At 41.1% G+C, this 22,789-nt stretch overlaps 1 protein-coding gene and 1 long non-coding RNA gene across 2 annotated transcripts in view; both read right to left on the reverse strand.

Moving 5' to 3' along the window:
- The window catches only part of LOC141580899 (uncharacterized), a 497,294-nt gene that overhangs the window by 402,600 nt on the left and 71,905 nt on the right, over window positions 1–22,789 (reverse strand). The window lies entirely within an intron of this gene.
- Window positions 1–22,789, reverse strand: part of LOC141580792 (uncharacterized) — a 56,690-nt gene that overhangs the window by 19,902 nt on the left and 13,999 nt on the right. The gene's annotated exons all lie outside the window — the stretch shown is intronic.

The following is a 22,789-nucleotide window of genomic DNA, read 5'->3' on the forward strand; positions in this document are numbered from 1 at the left end:
TTGTTTTTTTTGTTGTTGTTGGTTTTTTTTTTTTGTTTTTTTAATAGTCCAAATCTCTTTTCTTCTGTCTCTCACTCACAATGCCTTTAAAAGCTAATGTTACGGCTCCTAATAAAATAAAATAAAATACATGAGAGACTTCTTTTAAACACACCAGCTGAAGTATAGGGCATTAATATCACGCAGCCTAGTGCATTAGCTATCTTTTCTATATTACAGTCATATTTCAATAAACTTTCTTAGCAGGTGCCATCTTGGATTATTTCTTTATTAGACTGAGTTATAAAATATGCAGAAGGGTATGCTGAATTTTTGTGATTTCTTGCCAATTTTAAGCCTTTGCCAAAATCCATACATCAAAATTTTCCCTCTTATAGGTGGAGAGCAACACCTGGACAGGACAGACAGACACTCGTGCTTGCAGGGCTGAGTGGACAAGGGCATGACCGAATGGAGTGTGGCTTGCAAACAGAAGATGCCAGTGTCCCAGACTTCTTATTGCATCTTAATTAACCAAGCCAGGACTTTAGGACAGCACAAAGAAAGGGGCTAATCATTGGTGGGAGCTGGGCCACCTGGACCTCCCAGCCCCACATCAGCCAAATCCTGACTTTAAATCAGACCTCAGACATTCACTGGGCTCTGGCCAAGCAGTGCGTTCTTTCAGAGAATCAAGAGAAGTTAATTACATACTCAAGGGTGTACACTGCAGATGAAGAAAGAATAATGTGAGGATAAAGTGATCACATGATGGTAAGGGTGGTTTGGACTACAGGCAGCAAGAGTTGAACAGAGGAAACTACAGTGCAGAACCGAATAATCAAGGGAAGCTTCTCTAGGCAGTGAGGGCTCAGCTAGGCCTTGAAGAAGGAGAATTTAAATAGTTGGAGTGGAGGGAAAGTGCCCCCAGGCATCACAAATCAGGCATGCATTTCTACCTGCTGTGAGCAGGAAAGAAGACACAGTGAAGGCCTGGAGGCTAAAGGAACCCAGGTGCATTCGGAGTGATACGGTTTCTACAACCATACCATCCCAAATGCACCTGGTCTCATCAGAGGGCTTGATAAAGAAGCAATGGGCTTAGAGAAGCAGATTCTTCATCTTAGCTTGCTGGGATCAAGACAAGTCTGGCAAACAGACGAGGTAATTCCGTTGGGCAACTATTTTAGAGAATCCTCTTAAAATAAGCAGAAGTCAGGAAACCAAGGACAGAGAAAGAGTGGTCAGTGAAGGAAGATCATTCTGAGGGCAGCATGATGCTCGTCCCTCACACATACCTCTCAGTCCAGCCATGTCTCAGGTAGAAGGGAGAAAGGGGACTATAAGGCAAATCAAAAAAAAGGCACTTCACCAACTTGTGACCTCCTACTTGTGACCTCACCAAGAGCATGTCACACAGAGGGTAGTGAAGCACACTCTGACATGTTACCCTTAACTCCTCACAGCTTACCAGAAAGTCCCTATGAAACACCACCTGGGAGGCTAAGTGTCATAGCAGAAGCTGTCAGAGTGCATCAGCAACTGGTCATAGTGACTGTAACTCCATATACCCACCCGTGCCATGTCCTCAGTATACATAGATCCAGGTAAAGGAAGGAATGGCCAGCATGTTTCCTGGGGCCCGGGTTGAAGACAGAGGTCTTGCACTAAGAGCATCAACTTTCACCCTCATGTGTGGCACATGAGGACCATGTGGGTGACCAGCCATTCCTCTGCTATCTGTTGTCCTCAGTAAGGATCCAGCTAAGCCCTCTAAGCAGAAGCTCAGCCTGTGCCTCCAGACAAAGCTGGTTTATCTCAGAACCAGGCAAATGGGAGCTCAGAAAAAGGTCCTGTGGCTTGGCTACACTGGTTACTCAGTCTCTCCACATGGACCACGGCAGAGAGGAAGAGCAGGAAAGGCCCCATCTACGCCGGCCAGGAGCACCAGTCCAGACAGAGGAAAGAGTCCCACATGGAGAATTAACTTACTCGATTCTTCCTGCACAGGCTGTAGTAACTCCAGGTGACCAGTGGAGAAGAGAGGGTGCAAGAAGGAGGTATACGAGAACTTCCCGAAGAACTGAGCCTGGACCTGGCTTTGAAGAGTCCTAAGAACTGGACTTGGGAAGAAGGCGGAGCTGAGGATGATCAGTGCCTGGGTGCCCCTTTCATCTCGCTCCCTAGAGCAGTCAAGAGCCAAGCATGCCTGGTCCCCCTTACCTGGGTTAAAGTCTCAGCTCTGCCAGTTGTGCTATGTGTGATCCTAGGCTAATTTCACAATCTTTCTGAGCCCCCATGTCCTCATCTGTAAAGAGGAGCAATGATGCTTACCTGTTAGGATTGTTGTGAGGGGTAGATGAATATCAAATGCCATATAGTAGGTGTTCAACAAATGGTAATCTCATTCCTGCCTTAAAGGTCCACTTTGGTGGCTGGGATTTATAGTCCATGGATCTAGTTACATTTCAACCTGTGTTGCCCCTGGGGGTAGCAAATCTCACACAACGACCCCCATTCCAGGATCTCCTGCTAGAGCTTCCTCAGTGCGAGACGCGCCTGCCCAAGTCTCCGAGTCCCATGTTCTCCTGAGAACACATTAACTCCCTGAGTCTACAGTGAGCTTTTAGGAGGCCAAGTCAGGGATGAAAAATGGTTGATTTAAAGAGGCCATATGAACTTAAGCCTGGTGCCACCACAGATGGAGACACAAAATTCCAGAAAGGGACCTTCATCTTTTTAGTTTAGATCCTCATAAACCTGCAAGGCTGCAGAGGAAGAGCACAGTGTCCCTGCCCAATCACTAGCCCCTTGGGGAGAATCTTAGCAGAGTGGGTGGGAGTGGAGAGCCTGAGTTGGGAGAGGTTCTACAAGAGGACAGCTTCACTAGCCCTGTGGCTAGCTCCAGAAGATAAATGACAGGAGCCACTCAAGGTCACATTCAACAACAGGAGCTGAGGACTGCCCACGTCCTCCCAGGTATCTCCCACCGGCCAAGCCTTCATTTCTGCCTCCTGTTCTCAGCAGGGGGCCAAGTAGGTCCCCTGCAGCCCCCTTTCATCCCCACAGAAGTAAGGCCATGGGAGGTGGCCCAGCCCCACCCAGCTGCCCAGGATTCTGTCCCCAAGGCTATCGTCCTCAGGCATCATGGGAGTCAGGGAAAAGAAGGTGGCAAGAGGGGGAGACAGGAGATCAGCTGTCTGGGGAAAGGACAGTGACCTTCCAAGTGACATTTCCCAGGGAAGACCTACACAAGAACCTCTTTTCATCTAGTAGCAGTTAGAACCTTCCAGGCCATGGGGAAGCTTCACAGTGATTAATTATCTGTCAGCGGAGAGTCAGTGGTACAGTTGCCTGAGGGTAACAACCAGGGATAGGACCCCAGAAGAAACTAAGAGGACACCACAGTGGCCAGGGAAGCCTAGCGGGCATGTTTTTCCTCTTGTTCCAAGCTGAAGATACCCTCTGACACTTGAAACTATCTGGCAGCCCCTCTCCAGGATAGATATCATTTCAGGACCCCTCCAGTCAGACCCTACCACAAATCTGAGATGCTACAGAAAGAGGAAAGTCAGTGAGGAGGGAATGACAGCTTCCAAATTCCATCTAAACTCTCTCTATCCAAGCTCAGAAATCAGATAACCAAAAATACTGCAGTAAGATTGCATGGCCTGTCATCTCTCCCCAAATTATTCAGAAGGGTCTTCAATGCCTTATCTTACAGATGATGAGACTGGCACTCAGAGAAGACTCACAACTTGCCAAGACCACACAGGACTCTGTCCCCCTGACCCTGACTCCTATTTCTGTGTCCATTTAATAACCCCAGAGTTATTCAAGAAGAGGTTGTGGAAGCATGAGAGCAGCTGTCGGCTCCTCCTGAGCCTGGAATTGTGATGCCCAACAGCAAAGCTGCTTCTCCTGGCTGAACCGGGGTTGACCACGTCCAGAGCTGAGTTAGCTGTTTGGGCACAAGTGGCTTATTAGTAAGAGGAAAGCGAGCACTTTGGGAAAGGCCTAACGGGCAGGCACGCGGATGCATGTGGAAGAAGTCAGGGGACGAGGCAGCTCCATTTGGAAACACCCCACCAGGATGCAGATGTTCCAGCAGCTTGCTGGGCAGCAGGCCTTGCAGGAAGATGCTCTGGCTCTGACCTCAAAATCCCCTTCTCACCCTTTCTCTCTTTTCACTCTGCCCTCCTCCCTCCCTCCCCCATTGCCTTCCTCTCTCCAGGCTCTTCCCACCCCCAACTTCTCTTCCCTTCGTTGCATTTCCCACTCCCTCTGCCCCTCATACTCTACCTGTCCTTTCTCTCCCTGACATTTGTGAGGATGATCTCCCTCCGTCTCTTCCTCTCTCTCTCTCTTCCACTTCCTCCACGTCTAGCCATTCTGGTCCTGAGTAGTTCATCTGGAAAGAATGGCCAATGTGGCAATCTCTTCATATCTTGATCTTTTTCTTCTGGCCAAAACCAGAGAGTGCAGACACAAGCAAAATGTGCCCAAGAGGAGAGGAGGAAGAGAAGAATCTTATCTAAGAACGTGTTCCATTTTCATATTCCCTCCGTATGACAGATGGATTGAAAAAGAGAAAGAGAATCAGCCCATTAATCATTCAGAACTCACAGGGACAGACATGAAATGATTTGCTTTTTCTCCAATCCCTGTTTTCAAACAGGCCCTGTTAAATTCCCTTTTCCATCCTTAATGATGATCTAAGCATATCTCATTGCCGAATAATCACTTCCAAATATTAAAAAGTAGAAATGAATGGAGGCATTCTTAGAACTCCATGGTATATCCAATATAGGTATCATTTCCTCCTCTCCCCAGCATTGGCCAAGCCATGGCTCAAAGGACAAAGAGATGAGAGAGGGAGCTCTGTTACTCTTAGAACGCCACCAACTCCCTCACTCTTCTGTATGTTGTGACAAAAAAGGATAGATAAAAAGATGGAAAGTGACAAATGTCTTTTACGTATATAGTGCTGGGGTGGTCCTTCCTTGAATTCACTGACCACTACTGTCTGCTGGCTTCTAAGCCTCAGCTCACTGGCTCTCTCATGGTGGGCATGTTGAAGTCTTTGAAGACTACCCACAGGGCCTACCCCTACACATTGCCATAAGGTGCGAGATTCAGCTCCACCTCCACCTCTCATAGCCTCTCATCACCGCCTCTACCTCTGCAGTGGAGGTTTCTTCCCCAGGCAGCCAACTTGCTGGTGGATCTACCAGACAGTGGCAGGTACTGTAGACAAGAGGGTATATGTACTGGGCAGTACACATAATGGGCAGTACAACCCACTGTCTACATTTTGAAACATGCTCTGGTGGGGACATCCAGGACTCTGTGTATGCTAGTCCCCCATGAGCTAGCTCTATACGTCAGTTGATCTTTGAAGTAGGGCAGAGCTGAATTCAAATTCCAGTTCACAACATTCTCATTGAGTGACTTGGAGCCAGCTATCACCCTCTTTTGTACCCCAGTTTCATCAACAAAATGAGGGTAATCATATCATCCATCCAGTGATGCTAAATATGATCACACTTAAGCATAGGGCTGGCACAAAATTAATATTCAGTAAGTAATAAGAACATTCTCTTACCTCTTGCAGTCTAACTTTCCCCATATTTAAAATAAAAATGAGGTGATGAGTTCCCAAGCTCCTTTTCAGCTTTTGATTTTATGGAGAGTGTACACATTTCTCTTCTCTATTGAAGTATTAGGTATGTTTATGCAGGCAGGGACACAAATCCCCTTCCATGCGTGCTCAAATGTGCATCCTGAGCTGAAAGGCTGGGGGACTCAGCTGTGAAACACCCATTCCCTTTATGGATCAGTTAGCATCACTCAGGAATTGGGCTATACACCTAGGCTGGACCTCTCACCAAATCTAAAAAGTAAGCTCAATTCAGTATTGTACATGACCAGCGCTAGAGATGGGATACCCAGTAGACACATCACCAAAATAATCAGGACTGTCATCTGTGTATCTGGAAAACAATAATTTCTTACTGTGATATTTTTGTTTCTTAAAGTCGCAAACCACACATTAACCACACAAGCCATCTCTAGGAGATGGATCAAGAATTGCAGTATCATTCTCCTACCACATTTTGGGGAATTGGAAAATAAAAAATAAAAAAAAATGCTTTTGCTCAAGGTCACAGTGTCTGGAATCAAAACTCTCTTTGTCCTGAACTTAGTCTCCTGGCCAAATTGCCTCTGAAACACTTTCTCCCTCCCCTGGGCCATCCCTCCGACTCTGCTAGGAGAAAGGACAGGATATCTGAGATCTCAAAGATGCTTTCTACTTTGTTCTTTTTCCAACATTGTCAGACTCTGGGAGCCACTGAGACTACTGGAGGAAAGAGCAGAGCTTTGCAAGTTTGGAATGACTACCGTTCAGAGCATTCTCCACACTCCCTGGGTTCCCAGTGAAGACAAAACTCAAGAACCCTGGGATACCAAAAAGATCTCAAGATTATGTTGGTATTTCCTGAAAACTCACAGAGAACAGGGCCATGCAAAGGACATGTCAACAGCTTTTTTGATGACTTCAATGTAAGTGAATCAGAAACAGATGGATTAAGTCTCCCTTCAAATACAGATGTGCTGGAGAGTTGCAGCTGAGAAAATGCTTAGACCCATGCATTTCCAAGGCCTGGTCAACTCCAAACAGAGTGGGATGTTTTGCTGAGTCCCAAACACTGACTTATCTTCCCGTCCCTAAAAATAACTGAGCTGTCCAGCTGTTGGATGGATATTTTCTCCTTTGGTTTTTGTTTCATTTGATTTTCTCACAAAGTATCAGGGTGATAAATGACTTTAAAACCTGGTCGAATGTTCTTGGGGAATTAGGCATTCAGAAAAGTAAAAAGTAAAAGTAAAAAAAAAATCTGCCACGATCTCACATTATTGCCCTCACCAGACATTCTGTCCTTTGAACATTACCTGTCATTACTTACCCATCCATCAATGTCAACCCCAAGATCTGTTTCCTCTGGGAACTCTTTGGGATTATTTTTGTTCTCATGAATATAGAAATCAATCATTGAAACAAGTTTTTGAGCACCTAGCCTGTACCCATGGTGAATGTCTAAGACAAGGTCCTTGCCCACAGTGGGTTTATGACATAATTAAGAAGCTCTTACAAACCCATAAAGGAATTAAGAGAACAACAGATGGTAAATAAAAATGTGTGATACAAGCATAGGGGCCTTCGGTCTTCAGAGAATAGAGAAGGCACTCTGTGTTTCAAAGAAGGTTGGAAGTCAGAACCAACATTCACTGACCATTGTGTTTTGGGGAGTTTTACACGTGTTTTCTGTAGAGCTCCACAAAAGCCCTTTAATATAGACAGGGTATTGGTCATATAGATGGGAAATAGAGACTTGGGAATATGAAGTGTCTTCTTCAAGGTCATTAGGAAGTGGTGGAGCAGATGTAGAGCCAGACTAAAGGCTTATTATTCAGGCACCTGTGCCTTACGCCACACCGGTTTTTGAAACAGTTTGTTAAAATTTGATAAGTAGGTAACTATGGCCTTTCCTGCAGATGACTGGAATCTCTGTGACATTTCTAAATATATTCAAAGTTGACTTGCACACCCTCACTTCTCCATTTTGCTAATGAATGACACCCATCTGGAATTTTCTCCTCCTTTCTCCCATTCCTAAAGATTCAGCATAAGTTTGTGCCTTGGATTTCCCCGGCCTAAAATGTTTTCTCCTTCTTTGGAGTAAGTAGGGCTTAATAACTGTATCTCTTACATGTCAACTAATTATGCGCTGGGAGTCACATCACTTCTGTTCTCTTGTACTTAAAGAATCTTAGGTTGTTGTTTAGTACATCCATGTCTCATCTTCTGCAGAGATTAGCTGCTCACTCAGGAGAGTTCTTATGCATGATACATGGTCCCAACTGTTTTGAGGGTGGTCCAATACTATGCTTAGTAAGTATGTGTTGATAGGAGTGAAAATATCCACCCTATGCTGAGTCCTGCAACTGCAGGTCCAGCTCCCATCTTGGTGTAGAATGCTCCATCTGCATGTACTACATTATTCTCAAGCTCCTTTTGTTGAAAATACTACCATCTTCCCCTAAAACTAGCTTCTTTTTCAGAGGTTTCTCTTGCTGCCAGTAGCAATGAAATTCTCCCAGTCAGCCTCCAAAGGTGATCATCAGTTTTGATCTTGATGCCCTGGGGTCCTGTTGATTGTTCATTGAAGTTTCTTGGAAATAAAAGGTGCCCTACCTTGTGCTGGATGCTCTGGCAGAGATCAAAGGAAGAGAAATTCCTAGGAGAGCTCCCAAGCAAAGAAAGGACAAGATACACAGGGATCAAATTACACAACAATGCAGGCTTTTGTGCAATCAGTTCACACTGCCAATGCCATACTTCAGAAGTGGGGAAGATGATCTTGTGTTGAAGTAGCACATAGATGCTTCCTGGGAAAGTATTTGAGTGATTCCTGGAGGCAGGGAGGACTGAGCTGAGAGGAGAAGGGGAAGTCTCTGGGGGCAGCCCTGTGGGAAGAAATGAGAAGATAAATGCATGGTCCCTACTCTCAGGCATCAGAAGTTGTCCAGTAGCCATGAAAAAATACTTCCAGGGCGGGAGTGATGCCTCACACCTGTAATCCCAGCACTTTGGATGCTGAGGCAGGTAGATCACTTGAGATCAGGACTTTGAGACCAGCCTGGCCAACATGGTAAAACCCTGTCTCTACCAAAAACACAAAAATTAGCCAGTCGTGGTGGCAGGCACCTGTAAACCCAGCTACTCGGCAGGCTGAGGCACAGGAATCACTTGAATACTGGAGGCAGAGGTTGCAGTGAGCCGAGATCGTGCCATGGCACTCCAGCTGGAGAGACAAAGAATGAGACCCTGAGAAGAGGAGAGGAGAGGAAAAGGGAGGGGAGGGGAGGGGAGGGGAGGAGAGGAGAGGTTCCATATCAAGGAAAGAGACTCACATAAAGCATAAATGACTGAGGGTTCCAACTCCTAACTTCTTATATTCATTCATTCCTTTTACTGAGGGGCATAAGGCAGAAAACAGAGAATGAGGCATGTTTCAGAGCAGGAGTGGAAGTTTATTTTAAAAGGCTTTAAAACAGAAGAAAGCAAGGTACACTTGGAAATAGACCCAAGTGGACGACTTGAAGAACAAGTGCCCCCAACTCCTACGACTTTAAATTCATCTCAGCATTCACACTGAGTTGACAGTTCCCCAAGGCTGCTCCTCACAGTGACTAAATGTGGTGGGGATTCTAAGGAAGACCTGCTCCTGGGAAACAAGGCTCTCTTGTTGATAGACTTTGGCTCACAGATAACCTGCAGCTTTGCAGAACCTTCCTTAGACTAATCCAGGACATTTCCACCTATCTTCTTCTCTCCACTAAGTCAAACATGCAACAAACCAGTTCTGACAATTCTCTACTTTCCCCGGTTTCTTCTCTTTTTCCTATCACAGAGGAAACTCCCTACTTCACCTCTCCCTGGGCTCAGAGAGCAAGCAGGGAAGAGTGTGTCAATGAATTTATCCTTGCAGAGATGCCAGGCAACATCCACCAGACCTGTCTATGTCTAAGCAGGTAGGTAATATTCCTTAATCCAAGAAGAATTCAAATTATTCATATCACTGTGAATAAGGGGCACTTAAAAAAATCTCAGCCAGAGTTTATTTCCTACCATCAGAGCACCAAACCTCCGAAGAGTATTGCTCCTCCTGTCCCCACAGCTGCAGAGACTAACAGAAAGGGTAACATAACTCCAGACCAACCCTGAGGTGACTAATGATTTGTCTGCGCTTTCGTTTTAACATGTCTTCCAAAATATGTTGCTTTGGAGAACAAAATAGTAAAAAAAGGAAAAAAAAATTGAGGGAAAAAATATTTGTTTTGCTTTTACATAAAACAGTTCTGAAATGTGTAGACCTAGATGGTCAGGGAAAAAAAGAGCGGTGGGGAGGAGATGGGGACAAGAAGGAAAAGAGAAAAACTAGTGTTTTTTGTTTTGTTTTGTTTTTGAGATGGAGTCTCGCTCTGTCACCCAGGCTATAGTGCAGTGGGTGCAATCCCGGCTCACTGCAACATCCGCCTCCCGGGTTCAAGCAATTATCCTACCTCAGCCTCCCGAGTAGCTGGGATTACAGGCCAGCTAATTTTTTGTATTTTTAGTAGAGACAAGGTTTCACTGTGTTAGCCAGGATGACCTCGATCTCCTGACCTCATGATCCACCCGCCTAGGCCTCCCAAAGTGCTGGGATTACAGGCATGAGCCACCACGCCCGGCCAAGGGTTGTTTATCTCTCAACTCTGACCCACCTCTTTTGCACTGCAAAATTATATCACAGGTGCAGAAAGGAACCTAAAATATAAATGTCTACTTTAATAAGTAGTTACAAAATGAGCAGTCATGTAACTACTACCCAGCTCAACGTAAAAACATGTCTAAACATTCCTGTTTCGTTTTCTTTATAATCTTATCACCTAATTTGCATTCCTGAACATTATAGTTTAATTTTGCCTGTTTCTTATATACAACGAATCACGCATGTATTCTTTTGTGTTTTGATTTATTGGCTTAACGTTTGATTTGTAAAATTCACCTATGTTTTGCATGTTGCAGTAGTTTACTCATTTTCATTGCTCATTTCATTGTATAGTATGCCTGTATCTGAAGAGACTATATATCCATTCCATCAGTAATGGATATTTGAGCTGTTACCAGCTTGAGCTATTGCAAATCATCTCTTGGCATATGTGTGCATGAATTTGTGCTGATTGTATACTTAGGAGTAAACCTGGTAAGCGATAGGGCATGTATATCTTCAACTTGGGGAGTGTAATTTTCCAACATTGTTGTATCAGTTTATACTCTCACCAGTGGTGTATAAAAGCTCTGCTGCTCCACAGCCTTATGAAAACTTTTTTTTTTTTTTTTTTTTTTTGAGGCGGAGTTTCACTCTTGTTACCCAGGCTGGAGTGCAATGGCGCGATCTCGGCTCACCGCAACCTCCGCCTCCTGGGTTCGGGCAATTCTCCTGCCTCAGCCTCCTGAGTAGCTTGGATTACAGGCACACGCCACCATACCCAGCTAATTTTTTGTATTTTTAGTAGAGACGGGGTTTCACCATGTTGACCAGGATGGTCTCGATCTCTTGACCTCGTGATCCACCTGCCTCGGCCTCCCAAAGTGCTGGGATTACAGGCTTGAGCCACCACGCCCGGCCTGAAAACTTATTATTAATAGGCTTTTAAAATTACCTATCCTATTGTTATGTAGTGTTACCTCACTGTGGTTTTAATGTTCATATTTCTCATTATTTCTGATTACTAATGAAGGTGGATACATGGCCCTGTGAACACATTGTTTTTATGTGGAATCCCTGTTTAAGTCTCTTGCCCATTTTTCTATTGCACTATCTTATTTTATTGATCTGTAGGAGTACTTTATTCTAGAAACAAGATTTTTTTGTTACTTATATGTATTATATATATGTGTCCCTCCCAGGGTTGCATCTTCACTCTCTTGAGGGTTTGATGATAAAAATTCTACAGTTGAATGTAGGTAAATTGACAACCTTTTTCTTTATGATGGGTGTTGTTTGTTTCCTGTTTAAAAATCTTTCCCTCTTCTGCAATTATGAAGATACTCTCTATCTTGTCTTTCATAAGATTTACTGTTTGGCCTTTTACAAATATATGCTATTAATATTTAATATATTAAATTCTATACACAATTTTTATAATTTATAGGTTGTAAATTTATAACAAAGTTATATATGCAATCTATATGTTATTGATTTTTTTGAAGTGTTAAGTAGGGGTCAAAATTTCTTTTAATTATATGGAGATCTATTTTGTTCCCAAAGCACTTATTCAAAACACCATTTTTTGTCTACTGCAATAGGTGCCATATTTGTTATAAATCAAATAATACAAGCATGGGTTTGCATCTATTAGCCTCATTATTACTACAGTACTATACTATCTTAATTATTATAGCCTTAAAATAAATCTTAATATTCAACCAAATAAATCTTCTTACCCATTCTTCTTCAAGAGTGTCTTGGCTATTCTTAGCATAACTTACATCTTACATAGCTTTTTTTAGATTTATTCTTAGGATTTTATTTTATATGCTAAAAAAAAGTGCTAGATTTTAAATTCTATTTTGTAATTATTTATACCTGGTATTTAAAAATCAATTGGTTTTTGAATACTGTTTATTTTAAAAAGTGCTAAACTTACTTGTAAATGCTAGTAACTTATCTGTAGATTTGTTGAGATATTTTTACATAAAAAATAATATAGCCAATATATAAATACTTAACAATTTTATCTCTTGCTTTCCAATTCAAATGATACTTTTTTTCAGCTTTTCTTGATGCATTGCCTAGGACATGCAATATAATGTTCAATAGAAATTATAATAGTGAGTACCTTGGTTTGGTCATAATCTCAAAAACAAAATCTGTCAACATTTCTACAGAAGTATTATTAAAGGTGGTTTTTGTACATATTCTTATCAGAAAGATTACCCTTTGTTACAAGAAAGTTTATACTTATTCCTAGTTTGCAAAAGACTTATCATAAATTTTATTAGACATTTTTCCTATACCTATAAAAATAGTCAATGTTTTATCTAGTGTATTCTACTAATATGGTGAAATATATTAATTTATTTTCAGATATTGAATCAATTCTGTATTCACAGAATAAATTCACATGAGAGATGACAAATTTTTTCTACATATTGTTGGATTTTGGTTTGCTATTATCTTATTTATGATCTTTGTCCAAATGTTTAGCAAAGGTACTAACTTGCAATAGTTCTTTTTTTTACAAGTTTTAGTGTCATGTTTATGATGGCCTCATAAACAAGGTAGAAAATATTTCTCCCTTTTTCTGTCCCTCCAAGAAGAGTTTGGTTAAAATCACTACTATTTCTTTTTTATTATACATATTTGGTAAAATTTGCTAGTAAAATCTTATTTCAGAAGTTTTTCTTTTGGGGAATTTACAAATTAAATTTATTTTTTAGCTAATTTACTAACAATTCAAATTTTAAATTTCTTTTTATATTTAGGAGATGTCGTTTTCTAAATATTTGTCATTTCAAATAAACTTTCAAATTTATAATATATTCTCTTTGTTATGTTAATTAGATCCATAATATCCCCCTTTTTTATTATTTGTGACCTTTCTCTTTTTTCATGATTAATCCCATCATGAGTTTATCAATTATTTTATTCTTTTCAAAGACTGATTATTTTATTTCCAATGATCCCCTATTCTGTGTGCTTATTTTTAGTTTTATGTTTCTATTTTATTTTTGACTTTATTCCTTTTACCTTCTTTGTGTTCATTTTAAAGTTTGTTTCTTTTAAAATGGATGCTTATATTATTAATTTTCAGCCTGTTTTCCCCTAATATGTACATTTATGGCCATAAAATTTCCCCAGTAAATAGTTCTTTTACCATACTCTGCAACTGTTGATGTATTTTATATTTATTATATGCCAGTTTCAAATATTTGCTATTGTGCTTTGTGACTTCTTCCTTAAACAGTGGGTTATCTAGAAGTACATTTCTTTCTTCCTTTTGTTAACCTTTATTTCAAGTTCAGAAACATATTTGCAGGTTTGTTAAATAGGTAGACTTGTGTCAACGGGGTTTGCTGCACAGATTATTTCATCACTCAAGTATTAAGCTTAGCACTTACTCATTAGTTATTTTTCCTGATCCTCTTCTTCCTCTGACCCTCCACCCTCCAATAGACCCCAGTGTGTGTTGTTCCTCTCTATGTGTCCATGTGTTCTCATCATTAAGCTCCCACTTACAAGTGATAACATGCAGTATTTAGTTTAAAAGTACATTTCTTAATGTCCAAACAAATGAGTTTTTCTAGTTATCATTTTATTTGTCTGGATTATTCATGTTTTTATCAGAGAGCATAGTCTATATGATTTAAATACTTTGAAATGTTGTGACTTGTTTGATGGCTCAGAATGTAGTCAAATTTATCAATGTTTTTGATTGCTTGAAAAGAATGTACATTTTATAGATACAGTGTGTCATATACGTACATATACACAGTTACACATTTTTATGTAAACATTAATATCTTTCAAAAATCTTTAATATCCCCACTCATTTTTTTCTGTTTGCTCTTTCAGTTAATGAGAGGTAAGCTAAAATACATATTACAAGAGTATATTTGCTCATTTCCCCTTTTAGATTTGTCCATTTTTATTCTAGTTTAAAGTCATATTTTAGCTGTATTTAAAGGTAGAATTGTTATTTTTTTCCTACTAGGTTGAATCTTTTATCACTAAGAAATTTTTACTGTCTTTAATAATGTTTTTGCCTTTAAGTCTACTTTTTCTCATCTTAATATAGTATATATTTTCATTCTTTTACTTTTAACTTTTTGTTATCATTATATTTTAGTTGTCCATCTCAAAAAACAAATACATTTTTTAACCCTGTCTGACAATCATTGTCTTTTAGTTGGAGTACTTAGTCCATTTATATTTAATGCAATTATTGATATATGTGTGTTTAAATCCACCACTTTACTATGTGTTTATGCCAGGCATTCCCAAACTTTTTACATAGGGGGCCAGTTCACTGTCCCTCAGACTGTTGGAGGGCCACCACATACTGTGCTCCTCTCACTGACCACCAACGAAAGAGGTGCCCCTTCCTGAAGTGTGGTGGGGGGGCTGGATAAATGGCCTCAGGGGGCCACATGCTGCCCGCGGGCCGTGGTTTGGGGACACCTGGTTTATGTTTTCTCTCTCTTATTCTGTTTCATTTTCCCTCTTTCATTTCCCTCATGGTTTGATTTTTTTTACTTTTTTTCAGGGGATTGTTATGTATTCATTGGCTAATCAGACACTTATTTTTCTATTCTCTTAGTGATTAAACTAAAAACTAAATTTATATCTTTAGCTTACCAAAGTCTAATCTTAATTGGAAGCTTTTCCTGGAAAAGAAAAAGACATCAGAGATTTATAATTGTATTTATTCCTCTGCTAATATATAGACCAGTGTTTTATTTATTTTACTTCTATTTTAATTTTAAACCCCAGAAGGCAATATTATCTTTGCTTTATAAAATCATTAGTCATTTAGGTTTAATTGTGTATTTCTTATTCCTCATTTTTCTCACATGAGGTCATTTTTTTTTCTGCCTCAAAGATTCCCTTAGCTTTTTATTTAGTATAAAATTCCTGATGACAGATTTCCTTTTGTTTGGCCAAAAATGTCTTTATTTTCCCTTCATTTCTAAATGGTATTTTTGGGGGGGAGATAAAATTCTAGATTGGCAGTTCATTTTTTCAACATATTAAAAATATCATTGTATTGTCTTTCAGCTTTTTAATTTTTTTCTATTGAAAAGGTTACACATCAGTCTAATTGTTGCACTTTAAAAGCAATCTATCTTTCATTCATGACTGCTTTTACAGGTTTCTTTTGTTCTTGATTTTATGCAATTTTAAAATGATGGACTGGGTAGGGTTTTAATTTTCACTTGTAGTTCATAGCAGTTTTAAGTCATGGCTTAATATTTTCACATTGTTAGAAATTTCTCAGATGTTATTTCTTCCATAGTTCTTCTGCTCCATTCTCTTCTATTTCTGGGACTTCAATTAAACATATGATAGAACTTATCACTGTTTTCTCTTTGTTTTTTACCCTCTTTGCTGGGCTTTTTTTTTTTTCTTCCATCTTTCATATGATTGAGCTTCATTGAGATATTTTCTTCTACCCTATATTCCAGTTAACTAACTCCCTTTTCAGCTATGTCTAATCTTTAAGTAAACCATTCCATATGTTTTTATTTATATAATTTTTATAGAACTAGTTTTTGAAATCTGATATGTCAATTTTATGGTTTCTTGATCTCTGCTGAAACTTCAATCTTGTTTTTAATTGCTTGATAATAGTATATATTGTTATTTTAAAACCTATAGTATATATTGTTATTTTAAAATGTCTAACATTTTCAATACCTGGAGATTCTGTGGGTTTTTCTTTAGGCAAGTTCTTGTTCATTTGGGTTTTTTTCCTTATATATTTGGTTATCTTTGATTGTGTGCCAAACAGTGTATTTGAAAAAAAAAATTGTAAAAATAATTTGAGACATACAGTGGAATTATCTTCTGCCAGAGATTATTTCTACTTACTTTTGTCATACTTCTGAGGTTAATAACAACCTTGGGTTACCTTAATTCACTTTCAGATATCAGAAATTTCTCGCCCACCTAGTGATTCAAGCTAGGATAGAGTTTTGAGAGGATGTGTTTATTTCTGATTCACCTGTATTACTAGGGTATAGCCTTTCAGAGTCCCAATCCAAGTTGAGGGTGGTTTGCCAGTATTTACATCTCTGTGTTTTGATCTCCTGAGAAATGCTTTACTACTTTGTTAGATTTCCACTGCCTTCAGGCAGCTGGTTATTATTGCTGTTGTTTTTCAGCTTTTCTAGTCCTCAGCAGAAGAGTTGGTCCCAAATTAACTAGTTCTCCTATTTTGGCAGTGTCCCACATTTGACACCCAGGAATCCTATACTAGCCTCTGACTCCAGAGAGACCTCTGCCCACACTCACACCCACATCTACCCTTTCTCTGAAGACATGTTACTAGCAAAGGGCACTGAAAGACTTACAGATTGATACCCAGAGGATCCACTTTCAAGTTGCCTCTGCCCCCATCTGGCTGTGCCTTCATGTCTCAGTACTAATAACTGGGCTACTGCCTTATTCCTATGACCAAGTAATACCCATCTTAATCCTTAGAAGCTCAACCATCCTTTTCTTTGTACCTAGAGACATGGTCTATTTTCTAAACCCTCTAGCACTGGGGCGCCATATTATTTCTTTTCACCTACCCTTTAACTGCAGCATCTCTGTGTCTATAAGGCGAGGACCACAGGACCTAACAATGTTTTTAGAATGCCACTTGCTGTCCAGATCCTCCATTGCTAACATTTGATATTCTCCTCTTTTTGAGACACTCTGTGTCCCTTCTAGGACTTTTCTGAGGATGACCACTTCCCAGGGCACCATCAGTAAGTGCTCCTCAGCACTCACCATAAAAGTTCCTCCTGCAAAGCAGAGCTTTCCCCTCCCCCTGACCTTGGGTTTATTCATTCAGAGCAGTCCTTCCACCTAACTAAGCTCCAGCTGTAGCCACGCCTGTGCAGCCCACCAAATCCTACCACAGCTTCCATCTCTGCACCTAGTCCTACCAGGAGGCAACCTGGTCACAACATGAGGAGAAAAACTTGAATCACAATGAGTTAAGCAGTACAGCCTTCACTCAATCATTCATTCATTTATTTATTTAATCATTCATTTTGTTCTTTATAACCTGTGATCTCAGAATGAGGGAATTAGTAAATAAATGAATGAATTATTGAATAAATGCCTAATTATCAGTAAGTTAGCTACTCAAAACCAATTGTTTTTAATCTTCTTACAAAGTTGCCTTTACAGCCTTTACTCTACAGTGGTAATACCAGGTCTGGGAGAAGAATTTGTTCAGGACTTGGCTAAAATCCATAAAACCTTATTCCCAGGATAATACATGTTTGTAATGAACATAGTACTTATTTTTATGTAAAGACTGTTTCTGCAGAAGCTTTGCTTTATTTATGCATTGGAAAACATTTATTTATGCAGGTTTTGAGCTGGAAATACAGATAAAAAGGACTGGGGTCATCATCTTCAGGGGGCTCCCATCTGTTGTAGAATATTTACAATGCATTGTGCTAAGGGTCATGATGGAGGGCCACATGCACAAAAAACACCCTGGGTCTCAACAGGTATAACAAGCAGGTCAGGGAGGGCTTCCCGAGCACTGGTATGGGACCTATGATTGGTGGTCAGTAACAAACTGAATCCCTCACCCCTGGTTCCCTTCTGATGCTGTTCACTGACTTCACACATATACTTTTTAAAGTGCAACAGTAAAATTCAGCTCTGTAGGTCTGAGTAATTGCTAACTCTAAATTAGAGCTTGAGTTAATGAGGTTTAAGAAGATCATTCTTTTTTCCTTATAGTGAAGTGAGTCCATGCTTTGCTCATGAAACTCATAGAATAAGACTTTATTCAGTTTCTTATCGCATATGCCCAGTTTCCTCACTTAAAGGTCTAATCATAAATATATACCATTAATACCAGACAAGCTGGCCCAAAGACCTCCAAAAGTCCCCAGCTGGGATGGCTGATAGGTCATACCCTCTAATATCTTTCTTATGCTCTTATGTTTATTTACCAAGCAGTAAATCAGTAAGTATTTAATAACCTCCAACTGTGTGCCCGGTCTGTAGTTATTGTAGATTTTTTTCACATAGGGTTCCTATGCTAAATTTGCTTAGAATCTAGGTGAGTGAAAAGGAGATGTTTTTCATGATAATCTAGGCAGCATGTACTTATATATCCACAAATCATTACTGGATACTAAGGATGTGCTGAGCATTGCTCTAGACATCAGAAGCCCTCAGCCAGTAGGAAAGATGGACAAGCCAGAAGAGGACTGCAGTGTTAGATACAGGGAGCCATTGAAGTCCCCTCAGCACAGTAAGTAGATGATCACTGACTCTGACTGCTATAGAAGTTGCTGTCACTTAGCCAGCCAGGTGTATGGATCAGGCTAAGGTTTTGGATGTCCACCACCCCTTCCAAGGGATCTTCCCACATAGGTCCCCCAAACCCCTGCCATAACTAATTATATCAGATCCAAAGTGGCACTTAACTAAGAAAACCAACCTCTATCTTAGTCACCAGACTTTGAAGAAATGGGCACTCATATTGTGACCAAATAGAGGCAATGGTGCCCAGCTGGAAACATTTTATTTTCTTTGTTGGAAATTTTTTAATGGGGAGAAAGTGAACCAGTTGATAATGGGACCACAGAAATCACACCAAAAGTAGCCAGTCTGCAAAGGCCTTTAGTCTTGGACTTGCCCAAATGAGCAGAAGCCACAAGTAAACAGAAATTCTTAAATCAAGTAAAAATAGTAGGGGAGGCAGCTTGTCATTAATGGAAAGAACAGGAGACTGTTAGCTTCTACTTCTAGGAGGGCACCAAGATATCCTAGGCACTAAAGTTGGGCCTGGCTTCTGAAAGTCACCCAGGCACCAACTCCATCAAAGCCCTGGCATGGCCCTGTCCTCCTGGTTTCCTATTCCTGGGAGGTCCAGCCTGTGCCTGTTATGGCCTCACTTGATATAAACTCAAACTCTTAATGTCAACTGGGCATCTGCACTTTCACCTTAAAGAGCCTGAACAATGTACAGGAGAGGCCCATTCCTTGGAGCTCTGGACTCTTGGGAGAGGTTCAGGGAGGCCAGGCCTCTGCATGTCCCTAGGTACACATCTCTTTGATACATCCTGTAGAGCTGAATCATCCACACAGTGCAGGCTGCTGAAGGAGATGTCCGAAACAAATTACTTACAGTGAAAAGGAAGGTGTTACTCAGGGGTGCATGGCTATATGCAAGGGCTGATAGAGCCTGGAAAGAGGAAGAGGAAGGCAGGATGCAGGCCCATCTTGGTAGCCCAGAAGACAGAGCCACCCATCCTCACCCTTCAACCTCCTCCCACGCTCAGGTCTCCCAGATCTAGGTCAGGACAAGTGGGTGGGTATGAAGGAAGGGCGGTGTAAAATGACAAACCTCAGGTGACAAACAGGCTATAGGCCACAGGACAGACTGATCCTCCAGGGGACATTGCAAATTGTGCCTACACTTTATACAAATGTAGCCCATGTTTATGCAAATACCCACAAGGGCTTTATTAATTGCCAGAGGCAAAAAGACCACATAGCAGGCTGAGAAAGAAAACGCAGGTCTCAATCAGGTACTGTCTCATTGCTCAAGTTCTCTAAATGCAAAAGAGATTGTGACCTCACTACCTTTCTCTTTGACTAAATAGATTAAGGAACAAGGCCTCAAATGCTGGGTCCTTAGGAAGTTCACCCCACATTACAAACAGACATGCCTTTCTTTAGCAGGACGAGGGCCCCTTTTTGGGGGTAGCCATCCTCACCTCTGCCTTACAGACAACAAACCCAGACACCCCATGAGCTCTGTCTGTCTCTCACTGGGTCCACCCTGGTCTCTCTCCCACTTGCAGTGCCCCACGCTACAAATCTTTCTCCCTCCCCTGCTCTCTACCCAGCTTATTCTCTCCACCTCTGGGAACTGAGAGGCAATTAATGCTAATGATGCCTAGTTCATGCTAAAACAGCCAAATTTCATACACATTTGAGGAGGTAACCCCAATACTTTGACCTAAAATATAAGTAGTTCATAATAAAGCTTCAAGCAGATATTTATTTTGAGTGGTGGGAGGCTGAGGTCTCCCTTGAGCTTCCAAAGTCAGTTGCACAAGCAACCCCCTCCCTCCTCCCATCACTGAACAATTAAGACCCTACTTCATGCTGACTCACTCTTCTCTTCCTGAGAATCCTCAACTTTGCATGTTATAGTTTCTCCTTCCCAAATGGTCATGCCTTCTAAGGCAACTCTCTTGAAGGAAAGAAAAAGGCTGAGTTTTTAGGAACAAATTCCCTGGAGTTATGATCAGGGCTGGTTTCTGGAATTCATTCCCCAGCTAAGCACTTTAGAACTGTGTTTCTTGTGGTTATTAGCACAAGTGACAACAGCCTTTTCCTCCCTGAGCCACGCAGATTAAGGAAACCTAAGACTACATTTCTAAAATTGTTTCCATTTCAACCCACAGAGAATCAATACAAGAGAAGAGCATCGCCTTAAACGCTAATGTTATCCAAACTCAAATTCATTTTTGATGGATTGGTAGCCGTGTTTTCTTAAGGCCAGTCCAGGATAAATATATACATTTCCTGATTTTTTTTCTCTCTCCACCCCTACCCCCTACATATGAAAAATGCAGAGAATGATACACTCACACTCAGTTGTCCCTTCAGGACACAATCTTTGTGTGGGAAAATTGTGAAACCATTTCTAGTAAAGAGATCCTGGGGTTTTGCTAAGGCCATTGACTAGCACTGAATACATGACTCAGGAGTTCCCAGTCTGAAGAGAGAGTCATGGCACAAGCTGCAGAGAGCCTGGGTGTAGGGTGCAATACAGACATCAGGACTGTCTGCATCCACTGCGAGACCCAGCCCCATCTCTCCTCACCCCCATTGTTAGGGCCTCTGGATTCTGATTGCCACTGCCAGTATGTGTTCAAGCCCAGCCCTGACCCCAGTGCTCAGAGCTAACTGTGGTTTGAAGCACAAGACAACTGTAGTTTGAAGCACGAGAGGAAGCATGACACATAATAGATAATTTTTAGAAGGAGGAGAAGGAGGGGGGAAGGAAAGAAGGACGGAAGGAGGCAAGGAAGGAAGGAGGGAAGGAAGAAGAAAGGGAGGGAGGGAAGGAAGGAAGGAAGGAAGGAAGGAAGGAAGGAAGGAAGGAAGGAAGGAAGGAAGGAAAGGAAATTGAATGAAACCCCAGCTTGGAGTAGGCACCCAATTAAAAGAGTTTCTGTTTTCATTCCTGAGGTTATATTGAAAAATGGGGAATTAATATTTCTTAGATGCTGCCATCAAGAGGTGGATTTTTCTAGACTTCACTTCCAGAACTTGGCCATGTGACTTGCTTTGGCCAATGGAACATTAGCCAATGGAACACAGAGGCTTGGAACACCCTTACTCAATGGATTTTGCCTTCTCTTGCTGCTGGGAATCCAATCCTCTAACCATCATCTAAACAAGCCTGGGCTTTCTATAGAATGATGAGAGACACCAAGAGAGGCCCAGCCATTCCCACCATGCTTGCCATTGTAGCTGAGACCCTAGACATGTAAGTGAGGTCATTATAGATCATCCAGCCCTGTCCAAGCAAGCCCAGACCAGAAGAAACCCACGGAATAATGAGATTTAATGAATCACTGTTGTTTTAAGCACTAAGTTTTGGGATTGTTTGTTTTGTTGCAAAAGCTAATACAGTTCCCATAATAAGCCCCTCTTCTGTAACTTGTTTCTTTCTGCCTTGCCCATTCTCCAACCATACAGATCCCTTTATTTCCCTCAATAAGCCAACACTTTTCTGATCCAGACCTTTGCACATACTGTGCATTGCTCTCTGTTATGTGTTGCTCTCTGTGATGTTCTGAACCTGGCTGGCTCCATCTCATTCTTCAAGTCTTGGCTTTCTTGACCATTCATTCTAAATTGTGTTCTCCAACCACTTCCCAGTTCTTTGTTAGCACTGGTTTATTTCATTCATAGTTCTTTTAACACTTTGTGGTTATTTTGTGTATTTGTTTATTAGTTTTAATCTATTTCCTCCCAAGCTCCATGGAATTGCCTTATCTGTTTGCTTACCAGATTGTTCAGTAGAGCTACTGTAGCATTCACTAATTATTTGATGAAGGAAAGAGGAAGATAAAGAGGAATAAAGTCATCTCAGTCCCTCCTAGAATGGGGTGCTTCTTAGCTCTTGGCATTTAACATCTAGATACCACAGGGTGGGTCCCTTGCTATCAGCTATCACAGTGTCCTGAGACACATTTTTCATCTGTGCTTATAAGGGTTACCTATTTAAGGTACTCTATTGCTGATCCAGCCCCTATTACTAAAATGTGGCCTATGATTTTACCAGTGGGGCCCTGGGCTTTACTCACAGGCCTGACTTTCCTTCTAGAACTTTCAATGGAGGTCAGTTTCCCCAAAGCCTCTGTTCCCATTCCCTTCATGAGCAGCTTTCAAGGCTTGATTATGTACTAGGTCTTCCTCATCCTGATATGTCCAGC

Source organism: Saimiri boliviensis, chromosome 13 (genome assembly GCF_048565385.1).
Source record: "Saimiri boliviensis isolate mSaiBol1 chromosome 13, mSaiBol1.pri, whole genome shotgun sequence".
Classification (NCBI taxonomy): Eukaryota; Metazoa; Chordata; class Mammalia; order Primates; family Cebidae; genus Saimiri; species Saimiri boliviensis.